This window comes from Vulpes lagopus, chromosome 2, assembly GCF_018345385.1.
Source record: "Vulpes lagopus strain Blue_001 chromosome 2, ASM1834538v1, whole genome shotgun sequence".
Lineage (NCBI taxonomy): Eukaryota > Metazoa > Chordata > Mammalia > Carnivora > Canidae > Vulpes > Vulpes lagopus.
Window position 1 is genome coordinate 18,293,512 of NC_054825.1, and position 6,933 is coordinate 18,300,444.

General features: G+C 39.5%; 1 pseudogene; it reads right to left on the bottom strand.

Moving 5' to 3' along the window:
* Window positions 1-2,677: 2,677 nt before the first annotated feature.
* LOC121476813 lies at window positions 2,678-6,267 on the bottom strand (annotated as a pseudogene).
* Between the last annotated feature and the right edge of the window lie 666 nt (window positions 6,268-6,933).

Consider the following 6,933-nt stretch of genomic DNA (forward strand, 5'->3'; position numbering starts at 1 on the left):
ACAGCTTGAAAGACAGATGGCCAAGGTGGATGGGGCTGGAGGAGGTAAGCAGCTGAACAGCCAGGAAGTCCCATGCAGAGAGTTAGAAGACAGATCTTAATGCCAAATGTCCTTGGCCATCCAAGGCCAGGAAACTCAAGGCATGCTGGGCAACTACCAAAATGAAATATATCTTTGAAGTCTATGCTGAAGGACATAGGACCCAGAGGTTGCCTTTAGCAAGAGAGCTGTGGAGTCTTTTCCAACCATCTCCTCTATTTCCAGGACCAATGAGGAGGCTGATTTATGAGATGTCAATGACCTATCATGTAAAATGGGTAGATAAAGGATAGAGAAAAGAACATCTAAAATCAGTCTTGAGACACCTGATTATAGCTTAATTTTTCTGTAGAAATGTATTTTCTTTTGGCACTCCTTATTTCTAGCTTAGGCTAGAAGGTTTCATCCTGACAGGAAAGACCCTATATTTAGAGAGATTATTATTATCATTTGTTTAATGTTGAGAGATAAAGGGCTCACTTTGACATGCTCCAGAAGTTTGTATAATTCAGCTGACAATTTGGCCACCTGAGGATCTTGAGATAAGATGCTAAGCAAGGAAGAAACACAGTCACTTCACAATTACTGACCTTTCAGGGTGTTTATTTTAAATTTTGTGAAAGACAGAAGAAATGCAAAAGGAGTGTCTTTTAGTCACTTTGGGCTGGTACAGTATAAAATATCATTGACTGGCTTCCTTAGACAGTAAACACTTTTCAGGGTTCTGGAGGCTGTGAAGTCTAAGATCAAGATACATGCAGAAAAGTGGCTGGTGAGGAATCTTTTTCCGGTTTGCAGAGGGCTACCTCCTTGCTGTATCCTCAATATGCTGGAGAGAGAAAGAGCTCCGGCTTCCTTCTCTACCCATAAGAACACTAATTCCATCATGGGGCTCCACCAATATGACATTCTCTAAACCTAATTACCTTCAAATATCATCACATTGAGGGTTAGGGCTTCAACATATGAACATTCAGTCCATGGCATGGGATTCAAAGTTTGACTTCAAAAAGTATAAGAGGTATGCCTGGAGGAGCTCAGTCCACTGAGCATCTAACTCTTGATTTTGGCTCAGGTCATCTCAGGGTTTTGAGATCAATCCTGTGTCAGATTCTGCACTGAGTGGGAAGTCTGCTTGAGATTCTCTCTCTTCCTCTGCCTCTTCTGTCTCTTCTCTCATAAATAAATAAATAAATAAATAAATAAATAAATAAATAAACAAACAAAAAACATAAGGGAGGGAGGCAGAAAGTAGCTTTTTTTTTTTTAATGGTTTTATTTATTTTTTCATTAGAGATGCACAGAGAGGCAGAAACAGGCAGAGAGAAAAGCAGGCTCCCTACAGGAAGCCCAATATGGGACTCGATCCCAGGACCCCGGGATCATGCCTGAGCCAAAGGCAGATGCTGAACCACTGAGCCACCCAGGTGCCCCAGGAAGTAGCTTTTTGAATGCTGAATGCTCGTTATGTTTTCCAAAGCATTGTATTTCATATTTGGCCTAACTGAAGACTCAGTTTTGTTTCTCACATACAAAATAAGATAAACAGTCCTATATTGATGATTTACTGCTGTAATAGTGCACTTTAATGATCAGTAGCTTACAAAATAATCATCTATTAGTTGTGTATGAAGAAATCAGCTATGGGAAAAGAAGGTAAGTTCATAGGATAACAATTTAGGTTATGCTGGGCTAGACTGTTCTCCTGGCCTCAGCCAGACTTCCTCACATGTCTGGGCTTGATAAGCTATGGCTGATTTTGTTTGGCCTCATTGTAGATGGCTGTGGTGACTGGGGCCTCTCTCCATGCACCTCTCATATCTCTACAGCAGGCTGGCTCAGGCACATCTTTATAGACATCGTAGAGAATCAAAGGTGAAAGCAAAAAATGTGCAAGTGCTTCCACAAATTTCTGCTTGCATTATTTGCTACTGTTTCATTGGTCAAAGCAAGTGACATGGCCAAACAGAGTCTATGTATGAGGGCATTTCCAAAGGCATGATAAAGGGAAGCTATTAGAGCAATTAATGCCATCATTCTATAATACCATAGGAAAATCCAGCCTGATCTATAGTGATATGGTCAACTCCTTACCAGTTTTAGGATATTGATGGCATTTAGACAGATTGCATCCATAAGAAATTTGGCTTCACCAAGGTGAACATTGATTGTAAGGCTAGTTTTCCCAAGAGAACTTTGGTTCCTTCCCACTCTTTCCTTCCAAACTGATTCTAAATGACTTTTAGTCATACATAAGCACCTGATTACTGGAGCAGCCACTCTATGGTCAGAACCCAAAGCAAGAGCCCCTTATCTCTTCGTGCAATGTTAGCTTCCTTTTCTGTGTGCTTGAGGGAGATGAATGTTCAGAAAAGCCCAGGGATAAAGGGAACCTTATTACCTAGGGCTGTCCCAAGAAGCAGAACCAATAGGATATATTATATATAGTAATATATATAATATATATGCTATATAAACATATATAATAGGTATTTTATATATGTATATATATATTTTGACAGAATAGTCTAGATGAATTTATTGTCATTCAAAGATTTCATAGAAACAGGAATGTAACAAAAGGGGCAGGGCAGTGTATGTGTGCTCTATTTACATCAAGATCAGACTCTCCCCCACATCAGGCACAGCAGCTACACTTGTCTGATACCTCCTTGCAGACACAGCCCTGAGCACACTTGGCACAGCCCACAGGGCAGCAGGAGCAGCAGGTCTTCTTGCAGGGTATTTGCACTCCTTGTATTTGCAGGAGTCAGCACACGTGCAGGAGTCACTGGTGGAGCAGGAGCAATTGGGGTCACATATATCACATATATCTATATATATATGTATATCTATCTATCTATCTATCTATATATTATATATACTTACAATATGTAGATATTGGGGGTAGATATATACATACTTACAATAAATCACTTTATATAGAAAGGATTGATTGGTTTCTGTGGTTAGGGAGTCTAAGAAATTCCACAAACCACCATCTGCCAACTGGAGACCCAGGAAACATGGTGGTGTAGTTCCAGTTTGAGTCAGAAGACCTGAGAATCAGGGGGGGTGATAGTGGTAAGTGCAGACTGAGGGCGGGAGAAGACCCAGCTCAACAGGCAGGAGGGGAGAGCATATCCATTTTTTCTCTACCTTTTTGTTCTATTCAGGCCCTCACTGGATAGGATGATGCACACTTCTTGGAGGATGCAAGATGCTTTACTCAGGGCACTAATTCAAATGCTAATCTCACCCAGAAACACCCTCACAGACACACTCAGAAATAATGTTTAATCAAATATCGAAGCACCTCATGGCCTAATCAAGTTAGTGCATAAAATCAGCCAACAAAGGAATAATAAGTGTAAATTGGAGAGTGAGAACCAAACTACCTTGTAAGTTCCTCCCAAGACTCTGTATGTCTGAGGCACAGGTGACCAGAACAGGAAGGGACCTTCAAAGTCACATCTCAGTGTCAGTGATATTCATGATGTGTCACCATAAAATATTCAGGGAATCTCAAGTTATAGATTTCAGCTGCTTAGAGTCTGCTACTACTTTAGTCTTAATGATATATGGGAACAAAGTGTGCAAGGTGTCTGGGTTCACAATATTGAGGAAGAGAGTTGATTATACATCCTGATGTATTATCTCTTACTCTCCCTCCCCACTCCATACAGGGGCCTTCACCCTTGGCATACTCCTAGATGCACCATTTCTAGCCTCTCCTACTTCCTCTTTCCCGATCTAGATGGAATTGGCTTCATCCTCCTGTTCTAACTTGCTACTCTTCCAGCTATCACAGAATCCATTCTGTTTTTGTTCCTCTTACTTGGTCTGCTTCTTCCACTCCCTTTTTGCAAGGCTTAGGCTGCACCTCTATATTTCCAGACAAACACCTCTTGGCTAGTTCCCCATGTAAGGTAGGTAGCAGAGTGACACAGTAGTTATATTCTCTTATGTAGTCCTGAGCAGGGTGGAGAAAAAAAAGAATATTCTTTGCATGTGAAGCATTTAATGTCACTGAAATTTCATAAATGCCATATAAGAAATTATTTAATCCATCTTCCTTGCTTTGCAGAATAGGAGCATGAAATTCAGTCAAGTGAGGGATCCTATATCTAGATATATAGTCAATTTCTTGGTAGGGCCTGGACTCAAGTCTTGACTCCCAGCTCTGAGCTCTTCATCCAGTGATGACATTTAGAAAAAGCAGATGTCTTCTTACCTCTGAAACTGTTCAAGCAAGAGACTTATAACTATTACATCAAGGAAAGATTGAGTAAAATGGTCCTTGAGTTTCTTTCTAACCCTGAGATTCAGAGATAGTGAACAACTTGCCTACATCCCATTGACCTTGAGGTTAAAAGCTAAAACTGAGTCTTCAGTCCTTGTCAGTATTTCCCTGCATTGTCATAGGTGTATCTCACCTAGAAGAGAATCCTTGTCTTGGGTTCTTCACATTAATTGAATATAAGTGCTACAGAGCAGAAGAAAAGATCTTGTGCTCCCCATTTGCATTTGTTGGATTCCTTACGTTGTTCCTGGGCCAGAAACCCATTTTTTAATATTTTCTGTAAAGTTGCCCAGCAGCACTGCACCCTAGTTATTTGGATCATTCAAAGCAATTGATTTTTTTCTTCACTTTTTTCTCTTATTCTTTCTCAATTCCTTTGGAAGACTCCAAATGAAAACACAAAGAGAAAAGCAATTTTTGAAAGAATTGAACATCTTGAGTTCCTTTCTCAGATGATGGTTTTCTCATTCCTAATGATCCTCTTTCTATTCCTTAAGTAAATGCGACTAAAATTTTCCACCAAATATCCTCAATAATGAAGAATAGTGAGTCTGTACCTCTGGAGGTCTGGAAACACAATTCTCAGTTCTCCCCAGTTACCTTGAAATTTCCTTGAAGCCTTTGTCTTCTTTTTTTAAATGAGAATTTCACATTCAATTCTCCAATCTATGCATTTTATTTAAAGTGTTTCAAATTATATATCATGAACTAAAATTGATTCTGCAGGAAGGGCTGCCATGTTTATTTTATGACATCATCTGTATTACAGCTATACTTTCACCTATCCGTCCCACATTGTAATAAATATTCTTGAGTAAAAAAGTATGACTTTACATACCCAATAGAGATGGATATTGATCTTCCTATCTTGTCCCCCAAAACCATAAAACCACCAAAGGATGAATTTAAAAATTGCCAATATTTGATCTCCTTCAAAGATATTAAAATTACATTCTACCCCATTAAGGAATAACACCTTCCCCGATATGCACATTATAATACAATATTGTACAAGATTAAAAACTAACATTTATTGTCTTATGCATAATCTTACTTCATCCTCACAACCCTACACAGTAAGAACAGTATCATCAGCTCCATTTACAAAGATGAATTGGAGCCACAAAGGAGTTCTGTCACCTGCCCAAGGTCACAAAACAAGTAAAGGGCTGGAGGTAGGGGGTTGGGATGAGACTCAGTGTATCTCAGAATCACCACACTTTCTAGCTCTTCTCTATAAATTCCTTCCAGTTCTTGGCAAATATATGCTCCTCCAGTTGATATACCTGCCTCCCCAAGAGTGGTCATTCTAGAAGCAATCCCACAACCTGTGTTCCACAAGACATTTTGTTGTTTCTTTTCTGCCCCTCCAGTGAAGAAAAGAACAAAGAAACTCCTTGGCCATTTTCTGATATCTTTTGTATTTTTAAGAAAAAGGAGGACATTTGTATCAAAGACAAAAGCCAAATCAAACCAAAATTAAAGTGCAATGACTCAGATACTGTAAGGAACTAACCCTAGAGATACTCAAACTGATAAGGAAGGTCAGAGAGAAACAGCAGGGAGAACACTCAATCCATCCTGATAGAAAAGGCTTCAGGGGAGAGAATCTCTCAAGATGCATTCTGGTGTTTTCTTGCCTTTGCACTGTGCATTGTCTATGTGCCTGCATTCCCTTCCAACCTTTTTTTTTTTTTTTTTTTAAACCCCTTCAGATATTAGCTATGTTTCCTGGCTTGTATCCTGTAAGAATGTTTTAGCCACTGGGAACAAAGATGGTGCTATCATTTTATCCACTTCTTCCTAGAGACGACTATAATTTTCCCCAACTCTATACCTTTGAACATGGAGATGTCTGGCACCATATGACCAGCACCCCAAAAGGGGAGCTTTGGTTCTCTCAACTCTGGTTCTCTAGCAGTCATGGAGCTTCTTATCATTCTACTTTGTTTTCCCTTCATTCAATAGTATTTATTAAACCTCTACTATGTACAAACCCTGTGATGGGAACTGGAGATAAGACAATAAGCAGAACAAATATGCTCCCATTTTCTGGAAGAAAGGGAAACCCAATTAATAAATGATACGAATATATGAAAACTTAAACTAGAAAAGTACACTAAAGAAGATGTATGTAATGGTACTGTGAGAGCATTTAGCAGGCACACCTGACCTTGCCTGAGAGAGTTGGAAAAGATTTCTGCAAAAACTGAAAAATGGACAGATGTAAATTGGGGGAAGGTAAAGGGAGGACAGAGAATTCCAGGAAAGAGAACAGCACAGAATACCTTTGAGGCCAGAATGCAGGGACCACAAAAAAAAAAAAAAAAGTTATAATATGAGGCCACAGAACTGGGCAAGATCATGCATAGTCTTCTGGGTCATGTGCATGATTTTATCTTAAAATCATGGGAAGCCACTGAAGTATTTAGGGGGCTGGGGGAGGGCTGAGTGTGTCAAGTAATCAGAGTGATGGTCTGGAGAGATTACTCTGGTCTCGGGGGAGAATGAATTAGAAGGAAGGTAAGTGGGAATTAAAGGAAATCAATTAAAAGGCTATTAATAAATAATTCTACCCCTGAAACTAATGA